The sequence below is a fragment of the Alligator sinensis genome, unplaced genomic scaffold (assembly GCF_000455745.1).
Source record: "Alligator sinensis unplaced genomic scaffold, ASM45574v1 scaffold637_1, whole genome shotgun sequence".
In the NCBI taxonomy this organism is placed as follows: domain Eukaryota; kingdom Metazoa; phylum Chordata; order Crocodylia; family Alligatoridae; genus Alligator; species Alligator sinensis.
The window spans coordinates 367,009-379,330 of record NW_005842368.1 but is presented as its reverse complement, the minus strand read 5'-3'; the positions used below and the strand labels follow the sequence as shown (position 1 = coordinate 379,330).

Below are 12,322 nucleotides of genomic sequence, written 5' to 3'. Positions count from 1 at the left end.
CCAGTCCATCTGCTTGAGCATTTTTGATTACTTACTCATTTACAGTGACGTCCACATCAAATATGTGAAACTCCGAGATATAAATGTTTCTTGTTCTGGGTAGTCAGGCCCCAAGAGGAACTCTGGAAGGTCTAGCCAATGTAGTGAGTGGGTCACGCAGTGGTGCGAGGCACATGATGTTAGTACTAAATGCAAAGTGGTGCATGTTGGAGGGGAAGCTTTGTACTACTCATACTTTACTAGCACTTTATTGACACAGGAGAAGGATGCGAGTGTCATTGGAGACGGTTTGAAACCGCAAACAAGATATTAAAACTCATGAGACAAGATGGAGAATAATATAGGAATTTATTAGGGTCATTACAGCTATTAATGGCTTATTGTCTTTTCTAGAATAGTGTGTGCAGTACTGGACACAGCACCTTGGACAGGAGATTGCAATATTGGAAGCCGGGTAGGGATTTGGTAACCTGAATGACTGAAGGGAATGTAATCTCCTGTACTTAGGGTGGCTAAATTTAAATAAAGCTTCTCAATTTAGAGAGGAGATGAAAAACAAGAGAACTAATAAAAGCAAACAGAGTAATGAATGCTGATTGGGAACTTTTTCACTGTTTTATAGGTCGAGGGGGGGCATTGAATGAAATGTAGCAAATTTTAAAATCTAATGAAATTTTTTAAATATAAAGCATAATTAGGCTGTAGATTTTTTTTTTGGTGTCACGAATAACGAGGCTATCCAGAGTCATTACAGTTAACACCTGGGGAAAAGGTCTTGCTGAGGTTCAGTATGTTAATCCATGTAAGGACCTCAAAGGAGACTTTTGGTGGGAAGAGGATGATTATGCCACATCTGTTTGGCCACAGTCGGACAGGAGCATCTGGGACTACACACTTGGTCTAGCAGTGGCTGCATTTTTTGATTTACAGTGCAACTTGGATGCAAATTACTAGTCCATTTTTTTTTTAAACTATGATGACTGCTGAAAGACAGAAATTCAGGTGTAATAAGAGAATTCCTGCTCATTCCTGTTTAGTGGATCTAGCGGCATACATGCTTACCAGAAACTGCTGGGCTGTAGGCAATAATTTCTGTGATATTCTCACCAATTGCTGACATTCCCATCTTGAGTGGCTTTTTTTCCATTAGGACGCTGGTAGTACTTGGTGTAGAGACCAAAATGGTGTGGCCAACGCCTGTGGTTCCCTTAAATGAGGTTTTAGAAATTTGTGGCATCTCTCTATTGGAATTTGGATGGCACGGTTTCAGACAGTGTTGTTTCAGAAGACTTGGCAGCTAAAGAAGACAATGGATGATTTAGACAACTCATTGGATCTGGCCCACAGGGGGCCCCCACCAATTGATCGAATCTGGCCAGTGGCTGCTGCTGTGGCACTCGGCATGGGGCCGAATGCTGTCCGGGGCAGCCAGCACTGCACTCCTGTCTGCACCCACCAGCCCCTGCCCTAGCCAGAACGCACAGCTTCCAGCGGGCCTGCTCCCAGCCACTCGGGTGCTGCTTGGCTCCCCTCATCTTCAGTGGTGGCTCCTGCCCCTGCTGCACCACGTCAGGTGGCGGTGGGGGGAGCAGCTGCTGGGTGGCTCCTGTCCTACCGTGTGAGGCATGTACTGCACTGCCCAGCGAGCTCTGCTGCACGTGCCCCCTGTCCCTCCCCGCTCTGTCCCTTTGCCCCCAGCCAGCTCCTAGGACCTAGCACCCAGGCAGCCCCTCCCCACACATACGTGTACATATGCCCGCCCCCAATCCTGGAGTCTTCATGGAGACCAGCTGAGATCCATGTGGGCTGGGCCTGTGGCTGAGCAGCTGTGGAGCTGCATCCGGGGCTGGGGTTGGGGTCTTGGGGCCATGGTAATGCAGGTCTGGGACCTGGGGCAGAGCTGTGATCTGCTCGCTACACGCCTCTGCCCATGGAATGGGGGCATGCAGGCAGTGGATCGTGGCTCTGCCTTGGCCCCAGCCCCACGACTGCACCCTGTGATCCTGGCTTCACTCGCCCATCCTGCTTCCAATCACCATTCCCCACTTGCCCGTCCCCATCCCACATAGGGAGTTTTGGCAAGTTGTTGTGGAGGGGGGGAGGGTACCATGTGGCCTGTGGGCCCGAATAATTGCCCACCCCTGGCTTAGACCAATGTCTAGCTGTCCTTAGGCATCCCAGTGTCCCTAGTCCTAGTTTCTACTGCCCCTCCCTCCTTACACTTATCTCCAGACTCCTCCTCCTTGCCCAGATCTACTCCACCCCCAACAAGCCTCTGTTCATTTAACTTCTTCTTGAAACTATGCACTTTTAGTGAGAGGCAAGGGCTTGACTCTGGGTACACAAACTTGCAGAGAGACAAGAGGGCTGATGGGTAGGTAATCGGATCTGTTATCTCTCATCTCCATAAACTGTCGTTAACAAGGATGTTATCTCTAGAGACACAAATCCACAGTCTGAGAACTGAAACTAAGCATCACAGAGATCCTTAATGGGATCTTCTAGACTGGGCACTGAGTCCCACTGGGTAGAGTGGTTTTCTTTAATCTTTACTAATCTATAGAGGAGCCTCTGGGAACCCCATAAGATTGGGTCCCTGATATAGTCTATGGCCTGTTGTAACCTATTTATAAAACTTTTTCTAAAAAGGTTACATGACTATATTGTCTAAAATGGTATATAATTAGAAGTCATAATCCCTATTCCATGATGATATCTTTGAGTTCTAGCATATCTTAAATCAAAACTATCTTTATATAAGTGTTTTTTTCAAACAAAGGATCTTAACAAAAAAAAAATTAAGTAAAAATGTCCGATTTAAATTAAAAAATCTGATTATTTATTTATTTATTTACATTGTGTATTTTTTAACCAGCCTGGACAGAACAATCCCATGCACCAGTACAGGCTGGGGGCTGACTGGCCTGCAGAAAAAGACCTGGGGGTGACAGGGGACAAGAAGCTGAACAGGAGCAGCAGTATGCTCTTGTCGCCAAGAAGGCGAATGGCATCCTGGGCTGCATTGGGAGGAGCATTGCCAGCAGCTCAGTGGCAGTGATTCTTCCCCTCTATTCTGCACTGGGGCGGCCACATCTGGAGTCCGGTGTCCAGCTGTGGGCCTCACTACAGAAAGGATGTAGACAAGTTGGAGAGAGTCCAGTGGAGAGCAATGAAAATGGTTGAGGGCTGGGGGACAGGACTGGTGAGGAGAGGCTGAGGGAACTGGGCTTATTTAGTCTGCAGAAGAGAAGACCGAGGGGGATTTGATAGCAGCCTTCACCTCCCTTCAGGGGGTCTGCAAAGAGGATGGAGCTGGACTGGTCTCAGTGGGGGCAGATGATGAACAAGGAGCAATGGGCAGGGTTTGAAATACGTGGAGGGGGGATTCATGGGGGGCTGAACTCCCCCATAAGCCCCACATAAGAGATGAGAGCCCACAGCCTGCCTCGCGCCTTTCTAAGCAGCTCAGGTGGTAGCGTGTCCTTCCAGCTGCCACCACTGCAGACCCCCCCCCACACACACACACACACACACAGAGTCAGAGCGTAGTTTGAACCCTGGCAATGGTTTCAAGTTGCAGCAAGGGAAGTTGAGGTTGGATATTAGAAAAAGCTTTCTCCCTAGGAGGGTGGTGAGACACTGGAACAGGTTACCCAGACAGGTGGTGCAGCCTCCATCCTTGGAGGTTTTGAAGACTTGGGTAGACAAAGCCTCGGCTGGGATGATGTACCTGGGGCTGGTCGTGCTTGGAGCAGGGGGTTGGACTAGATGCAACCTCCTGAGGTCTCTTCAACCCTCATTTTCTGACTCTAGGCTTCTTGAAATATGGCCCCTATATTTAGTCACAGTATTCTAGCAGTCACCTTACTAATGCTGTGCCCAAGATCATTGGGCTTTCTTGTACGTAGCATTCCCCTTTCTAATGGATTGAAGAGTTTTAATAACCTTTTGTGTCACCGCGGTGCACTCCGAGCTCCTCTTGGGTTGGAGTCACCTGCAATGACCCCGAAGGCCCTTTGCCGAGTCGCATCCTTTTCAAGACTGAATTTCCCCTCCTGCAGGTAAAGCCTGCAGTATTTATTCCCAGGTGTATTCTCTCACGTTGGGTTGTGTTAAGATGCCTTCTGTTGGACTGTGATCATTTGACTGAGGTAGTACAGATGACTAGAACAGCAGCCTGTTTTCATGATTTACTGCCTTACCAGTCTTTTGTGCCAGCTGCAGGCTTGACTAGTCAATCTTTTATCTAAATACAAGATGAGCTGTATTGAATAGTGATCAAGTAGCAGTGGATCGCAATGTGCTTCGTGAGGAATCTGCTAAGCACGGCCCTGCTCATTGATCTCTTCCTGTTGACCCGTGTGTTTTGAGATCTCTGTTAGCCAGGTTTTTATCCGTAGCATTTGTGACCTGTTAGTTCTGTATAATGCAAGGGTGGGGCTTTTTTAAATCATAACGTCATCTGTTGGTAAGTCGAACACTGGAGAAATCCAAGTCTGCTGTATCGGCACAGTTGCTTCTGTTCAGCCAGGCCTTTAATGTAGTCCAAAAAAACATAAAAAAGATAGTAGGTTTATTTGACAAGACCCACTTTACTTAAAAGCATGTTGACCAGTGTTAATTCTGAATACGACCTGTAATTCTTTGTTCCTGGTCTGAATTAACTGCTCCTTTGTTTTGCCTGGGATTGATATCGGTCTAACTGGGCTCCAGTTCTCCGGCTCCTCCTATCTGCTCTTTTAAATGCAGGAGTGGTGTTGGCCGTCCTCTTCTAACACTCTGGCATTTGTCCGAGTTTTCCAAGATTTGTTAAAATCAACATTTGAAGAGGAGCGTAGGCGACTCCTTTAATTCTCCTGGGCTTAAGTTAGTTGGGCCTGTTGATTTGAAAAATGACATTTCATCAGGCGCTACCTGGCCTCCTCCTTGGTTACCATTGGTAATCCTTTCTGCTCACAACTTCTTATCTGATGGATATGTCTTCTGCCATCTTCCAAATACAGGATCTGAAGATCCAGTGAACATTTCTCTTTTCTTTGTCACCCTTCCAGATGTACCTACGTATGTACTTGATCTCAGCTGCTTGCTTAAAATGGGCTCTTATTGGGCATGTCTACATGTTCGTTAGTGCACAGTGGTTACTGCATGTTTAGTTTAGTACTTGCTTAATTAAGTACTAACTAAATGCGCAGTAACTACAGTTACTGTGCAGTAGCACACGAGTTTTTGTGATGCTTACTGCACAGTAGCCGAATACTACTGCGCAGTAGTGTATTAGCACAGTTTTTGCCCGGCACACTCCTACGCAGTGTTATTAGGCATCTCATGTAGACGTGCCCATTGTCTTTAACTTGATTGGCCATTGATAGTTAATTCTTTTAGCTTCCATTATCCATCGCCCATATGCTATGAATTTCCCCTTTTTCCATCGTTTATCAGTTTATTTTTGCGTGGTCTGGTTCCTCTCGCCTTTTTCCTTTTAACTAAGATGGATTTTGAATCCACGGCACTTTTTGTATGAGTTTGGGGCATCGAAGCTTTGTAGGAATCCAGGAGATCGTCCTGCGACAATTCCTCGTTTCCTCAATCGTTTCCCCACGCTTGGTTCAAGTCGGCTATACTGACGATTGCTTTTGGGGCATTCGGGGTCTTGTGGGCTCAGGTGTTATACACGTTACCGGTTGATGCCAGATCACGGGAGCGATCTGGTGGAGGGCAGCCAACGCTGGGTCTGCCAGTGCTGTTTTAATCCTAGACCCTACAACTGGAAATGATGGTGTCGCTGTAGTAGGCGCTCAGCAGCCACGTTGCAAAGACCGTGGTATCGACCTCCTGGCTTGCAGCCTGCACGACAGACAGGACTAGCTGTGTCACTAGGACACGGCTATCGTGAGGAGGTGGGGAACCGATATCCTGCCCTAGAAACCTGGGCACGGAAGTGTGCTGTGGAGAGCCACAACTTCCTTCCTGTTTTTGCTCCTGCTTTGGGGAGCTTGTAATTTGTTATCAGTCTAGGCACATATGGCAGCCAGTACAGTAGTATCCAAGAGCGTCACACTCTTTAATGGATTTGTTCTTGCAACAACCCCGCAAGGAGGGGGAGACGTATTTATCCCCGTTTCAGAAAGGGGTGTCCGTGACACGAAGCCAAAGTGACTTACTGAAGGTCACATAGGAAATCCATGGACGAGCCGAGACTTGGACCTGGGGGACGGGTCTCCTGTGTTTAGGTTCACGCTCGAATCATTGGACCCGTCACATTGACAAGTCGCCCTTCACACCCTGTGATGTGAATAGAGGTGAGGCTGTCTCCAGGCACGTCTCCGAGGCCTGAAGATCACTAGCACCAACTTAACCTTCTGGTGGCGGTCTGTGTCGTCTTTTGTGTTATGCAGGTGATGCCCGGTGACCTGATCCGAGACCTGCTGCTTTTTGCTTTGGATTTTCTTTGCTGTCAGGAAAGAAGTCAAAGTATGAATCTGTTGAGGGTCTGGACTTGCATTTGCTACAGGCATAATCGTTCCTGGAGTGTAAAACTTGCATTCCTTACCATGAATATCTTTAGGACTAAGGCCTTTAAATGTCGATATTGCAGGCTGTCTATCTGAGTCTTTCTGTAATGCAACCAAAACCAAACTGCCTCCGTACGTGTAAAATTAATAAGGCCAATGTGCAGTTAATGACGTTGGTAGAAATTGCTACTTCTTCATTTAAAATGCTGAAAGTTTGAGTCTTCTTGCATGATTAATTGGGAAGCAGTAACACAAACAAAGTGTTTGTCTGGCTTTTTCTCTCCAGAATTCGGTAATTGATGGTGGTCCCCTGCTGGGAGAGTTCATCTGAAGCCGGCCCATGGAAGATCAATGCTCGTGTTTGCTGAAGGTCTAGGATTCCTTTGCTTTACTGTTTAATTTACGGAAGAATCCAGTTTTTCCCATGAGTCATCTTCCACCTCTGGGAAGGTAGAGGTAAGTTTTCAGGCCTGCTCCCCTCCTTCATACCCTAAACTGGGTACCCGTCAGAAACCTTTCGTGGCGGTATCTCTTCATATGGAACTGATTCAGCCATTCCAGTTATTTGGGGTCATTGTTTTATTCTTCCTTCTGCATCCGCTGGGTTTGCTTTCCGTGCGTCAGACTTGCACTGACAGCTGCAAACTCAGTCTTAAATCTCATAAAAATGAAATGACTTCTGAGATCAACTGAGTTGATTGGGTGAGCTTTGGAAATCAGAACTGCTAGTTGCCCCACTTGCAGCGTGAAGTACAGAGACTGTGGGTTGCAGCCTAGGACGTGTTCTTGGCAAGTTAACATTAGGGTTGGCAAGCCGGTCAATCGACCCATCAAATATTGTCAATTGATGGATCAAATGACTGTGGTTTTTTTGACCGGTCAAAGATTATAGCAATTTTACACACAAAAAATACGGTTTTTTTTGTAGTTTTCTTGACAGAAATATGATTTGTCGTTGTTTTGATACATTAATGGAAAATTTGTGCTTTTTCTATGTATTGTTTGATCATTTTTTTTACAATTTATGACCAATATTTGACTGGTCCAGTGACTGAACTTTATTTGACCGGTCAGATACCCGGCTCTAGTTAACATTAATCTAGTTGTTTGAGTGCAGCATTCCAGGATTAATCGGAGACTTGAGTCTAGTGCACACGTTTCCCAGGTTTCAAGCTTGTGAAGTCTTGAGTGGTTTATGGCATAGACTAATACAGCGACTGGAGGAAGAATGGTGCATTCAGCATCCTGGTGCATGCAATGGCTTGGACACTTTTGTGGCTTCAGAGAGGCAGTAGAACACGTTTAGCAGTGAGCAGAGTGGTAAACCGAACAGCAGCTGTAAACACCGTAGTGCAAAAGAGGAAAAAAATCGCCCAGAGCTGTTATTGCAGGTGAGCCAGTATACTGCTTGTATTGCAGTTCCTCGTATGACACGGTGTCTTGGTCTCCAAGAGTTTCTTCAGATGCTTTTGAATCGAGGTTGTTGGCCGGAGCCAGCTGCGAGTAGCACTGGAATGTAAACTGACAGTCCTGGGTTGTTGGATGCTGTCTTGACTGGCCCTTGCTTGTACACTTATAGTTGAATAAACTCCAGGAGTTGATTAGCAGTGTGGTGCTGCTGTTTGTCTTTTCCTTGGGCTGCTATGGAGGGATGTCTGTGGGTTGGTAGATGGCTGATGAGGTCAGGCCCTTTGGCTTCTATTCTGGACTGCTCCTATGACCTACTTTTGTGACACGAACTCTCCAGGACTCAGTTTCTCTTTCTATAATACAGGGGTAATAATATTTAGATGCCACTATGCAAGTCCTTTGAGGGCCTTGCTCTTACAATAAAGGAAGTAAAATAAGAAATACTTTCCATTTGATTCATCTGTCAAGTTTTAAATTCCCTTTGCAAAGAAGAAAGGTAGCTTTCTGGTTAGTCACTAAGTTCAAGGACATTCCTTTGAATGGGTTTTTAAATTAAAAAAGCAGCTCAGAATTCAGTGCTAATAGCACTTAGTGCCGCCATTATCACCCCACAGCTCTGAGCAGTTTTCACCTCCCTGTTCTATCATGCTAACAGATTTCTTCAGAAAATAAGCAACACAAGTAAGGGTTTTGCAGAGCAATAGGTCGTTTTTTTTCCCCCTCTTAGCAACTTCACTCTTTTTTAAAATGAAAAATACATATTTGGGAGGAAAGCAAGCAAAAATATAATTGCATTAAAAAACCCTGTCCTAATATTATATACACAAACTGTAAAGGGTGAGATTCACCAAGAGACTTATGCCACGATGATGAGGTTTCCAGCACTGAACTTGAGGCTTTCGGCTCTGGTCGTGAAATTCATAAATCGAAGTTCACTGCCTATGTTTTCTGTGCTTTAATGGAAGGGCTCAGGCCCAAAGAATAGGGCTTACGATAGCTAGCATGACAAGCAGAGGAGTGTTTCCAGCCATCAATAGGAAATGCTAACAAGAGGGATCCCAGCTGTCTTTTGGACTTGGGCACTTCCCTGCAACCCTAACTTAGGCATCTTATACAAGACTGGATTCACAGCCTGCCTTAGAGTTCGCTGCCTCATTTGTCAAGATGCTGGAGATGCTGACTTCTGGCATAAGAAGTTCTCTGCACACAGAGGGGATTCAAAGCCACATTTCTTGCCGCCCAGAGACTGCCCTGACTGCCAGAATAGAGGCTAGGCTGGGAGCGGGGCACTGTCTGCCATCCTCCTGTTTGAAGCTGGGCCCCTGGGCAGAAACAGTAGAACAATCATAGGATGCTTAAGTACCTGGAGGGTGCCTGAGTATTTAGATGGAGCGTCTGTAACTCATACCCCTGGGTTTAAGCACCTAAGTCCCATTTTAGACATCTAAGCACCTTTACGGCCACATCCAGATGAGTGCAGCCATGCGGTATGTGGCTCCGCAGACCCATCTGCAGTACCACACACTGCACCTGCAGGCATTCCCCATGCTGCTGTCTTGCAGCACAGGGGTTTTTTGACCCAGGGAGATCCTGGAGTCAAAAAAAACCCATGCCAAAAAAAGGTGGAGTGGCACACGTGGCTGCAGTGCACACCACCCCATACTGGAGCCTGGCTGGCTGGAGCCATGCTTTGGCTGCTGACCAGGCTTCCTGCAGACCTGGGAGGTCCCCAGGGCCCCAGGTAAGGCTGCTGGGGCCAGCTCAGTTGCTGGCCCCAGCCTCCCCTTGCCCACCTGGGGTAACTGGCCGCGTGCCAGAGCACGCATGGCACGGGCACTCCCCAGGAGCAAGCAGCAATGACACAGGGTGTGCCACCACTACTTGTCCCTGGAGAAACAAGTGTCTGTGCACGCATGGGTGCAGCCTGTGAGTTGTAGCAAGAGTGCCAGTCGGGCTCGAAGCCTCGGGCTTGAGATTTGAAACAGAATCATGCTAACGAGCAAACATTTATGCAGGCCCTTCCTGATCTCAGGAACAAGAAAAGCCAAATCCAGTTCCCTGCACCCCAGGGAAGCCATTCCTGAAACCTGGGTAAAGTATCTGTACAGGTCGTCCACAAGGTCAGGAGAATTTGCTCATTTTGGACCAGGGAAAACCTAGCCAGCAGGTCTGTGTTTTCTAGACTGCGGGAGCCATAATGCCTTGACCCACTGGACCCGTGGCAGTATCCGGTGGGTGAGTGGTGCCATGGGTCAAGTGCATCCGGTCAGTTTATAGAACAAAAACTAAACTCCCCCCGGATTTGCCCACGGCCAGCTGATCCCAGAGCACTGCTGTCAAACCTGAGATGGGAACCTCCACTTCGTGAGCGAGCTGTCACATTGGTCACCAGCGCAGTTTCCCAGTGGAATTAAAACGCAGCCTCATTTAAACAACACCACCGACATAAATGCAATAATACAATCTCTGTGACAAAGGCATGCATCACGTCAGCAAGGCCTTCAGCTGAGGAAGGGGTCACAACTTCCTGGCCACGCACGTAGGTGTAAAGCATAACGTGCCAGTGGTTTTGTTTTTGGATTCGGGTTATTGTATTTGCAATTTTGTTTTAAAGTGGAGCCGTGCAATACCCAGATTGCTGTTGAAGACCGTTGTTTTTTTCCAGTCGGTAAAGGAGTGCAGCTGACAAAAGTGTGTACTCCAGGCAGGACTGGTAAGAATAAATGTATTAAAATGGATGGGCAAGTTAACACTGAGCAGTTTCTTTAAGCAATCTTTGTGAAAAAACATTTTGAGGAAAAAGTAGTGCTGACATATAACTTGGCTGCTGACGGACATGATGTTATTTACCCTTGTTAGTTTACTCATCAGAATTTTCCCAAGGGCCTAAAAACGTCCAATTTTTCTGCAGTTAAAAAAGTCTAGTTTGAAAACAAGTAATTGAAAACCATTCTTTTTTTTTTTTAAAAGAAAAAAAACCCACTGCACTATATCCACCAAGATTTGGAAGTCAGGCTTGAATTATTCAACATGAATAGAGCTGAAAAACATATCTCCGTTTCATATTTTTGTTAGGTGAGCTCATGAGAAATTTGCGTTGTGCTCTGCAAGTTGCATTGTCAAAAGAGGGATTCCAGTTGATAATGTTGGGCGCCTATACACGTGCATAGAGGCTGCTCCGACGTGCTGTACTTAATTAACTTGATTAATCGAGTCTGCTGGAACATGGTCATTACCACATTTCAGCAGACTCCGGGGTCACGTGTGTCACGTTCCCACGCTGAAAAATGGCAGCGGGGACGCTTGAAGTAAAGCTCGTCGAATGAGCTTTAGTTCAAATGCTGCACCACCATATTTCAGCGGGAGGACGCTGGTACGTGTGATGCTCCAGGCACTTTAATTAGGGCGTCTCTTGGAGCAGCACCAATTAAACCGCCACCCACCACCTCCTGGAGCACCTGTATAAACACCCATTACTTTCAAAATCAGTGGTGTCCTCACGTGTCAGCTCCCAGTAGGAGCTATTGCTGTTTTCCCAGGTCTAGGGATTTGGCCCCCTCGCTCTTATTCTTCTTTCTGGCAAAATGCACCCTGTGCTGATGGCCTGAAAAGCGTCTTCACATGACTGAGGTGAAGTGCACAAGTCATGCATTTGGTTTCTGCATGAGAGCGCGTTGTCAGAGAGGCACGGGGATGCCTGATTTGTCTGCCGCATTGTTTGGATGCGGCTAATAAGCGTGGTGCAAAACTTAGCATCTTCTGTCGGGAAAAGAAAAATGCCTCCAAACGAACAGAGTGAGTTATTTTCAACAAGGAAAAAACACCCATGCTTGGAAATTGGGATGTCCTGATTCTGCAGATGTTCTTTATTGGAGCCTCTTGTGAAAAAGGATATCACCATTGCTTGGTTTGGGTTTTTTTTCAAGGTAAAAGTATAAGAACTATGGGTGTATTTTTAACATGGAATTTATGGGTACCTGTTTGCTGAAATAAATCACAAGGAGTTCGTCAGTGGTTGGGGCATGAAAATTGTTTTCTTTTTTTAAGTCAGCTTTCGGTAGGCAGGAGTTCATGTTAGGGAAACGTTTCCGACAGTAAGATTTAATTGGAATTAGAATAGAATAATTTGTCAAGAGGTGTTGTTAAAGCAACACTATTAGAGGTGTTCATGCGTAAACTAGATAAAGGCACTTGCGTCTTTGATTTTGCAACAGTCCATAGCTCAGCAGTGAGAATAATCTGGTTAGCGTTGAAATGGCCACGTTTTTTGCCTACATGTTCCTGCTACACATGTAGGACTCGGAGGTGACCATGCTGTATTTAAAGGCTAAAAAAGCTTCAAAGCTAGGTAGAGAGAAATCTTATGGGATTTCAGGTATCAAGAGGGAAACTACTTGCTT

At 46.3% G+C, this 12,322-nt stretch overlaps 1 protein-coding gene across 9 annotated transcripts in view; it reads left to right on the top strand.

Annotated features, from left to right (window-relative positions):
* The window catches only part of NCOA1 (nuclear receptor coactivator 1), a 247,091-nt gene that overhangs the window by 34,171 nt on the left and 200,598 nt on the right, over positions 1–12,322 (top strand). For all 9 annotated transcript variants that reach the window (XM_014522550.2, XM_025210716.1, XM_025210719.1 and 6 more), the window contains exon 3: positions 6,799–6,968. The gene's annotated coding sequence lies outside the window, so the exon portion shown is untranslated. The remainder of the gene's footprint in view (positions 1–6,798; positions 6,969–12,322) is intronic.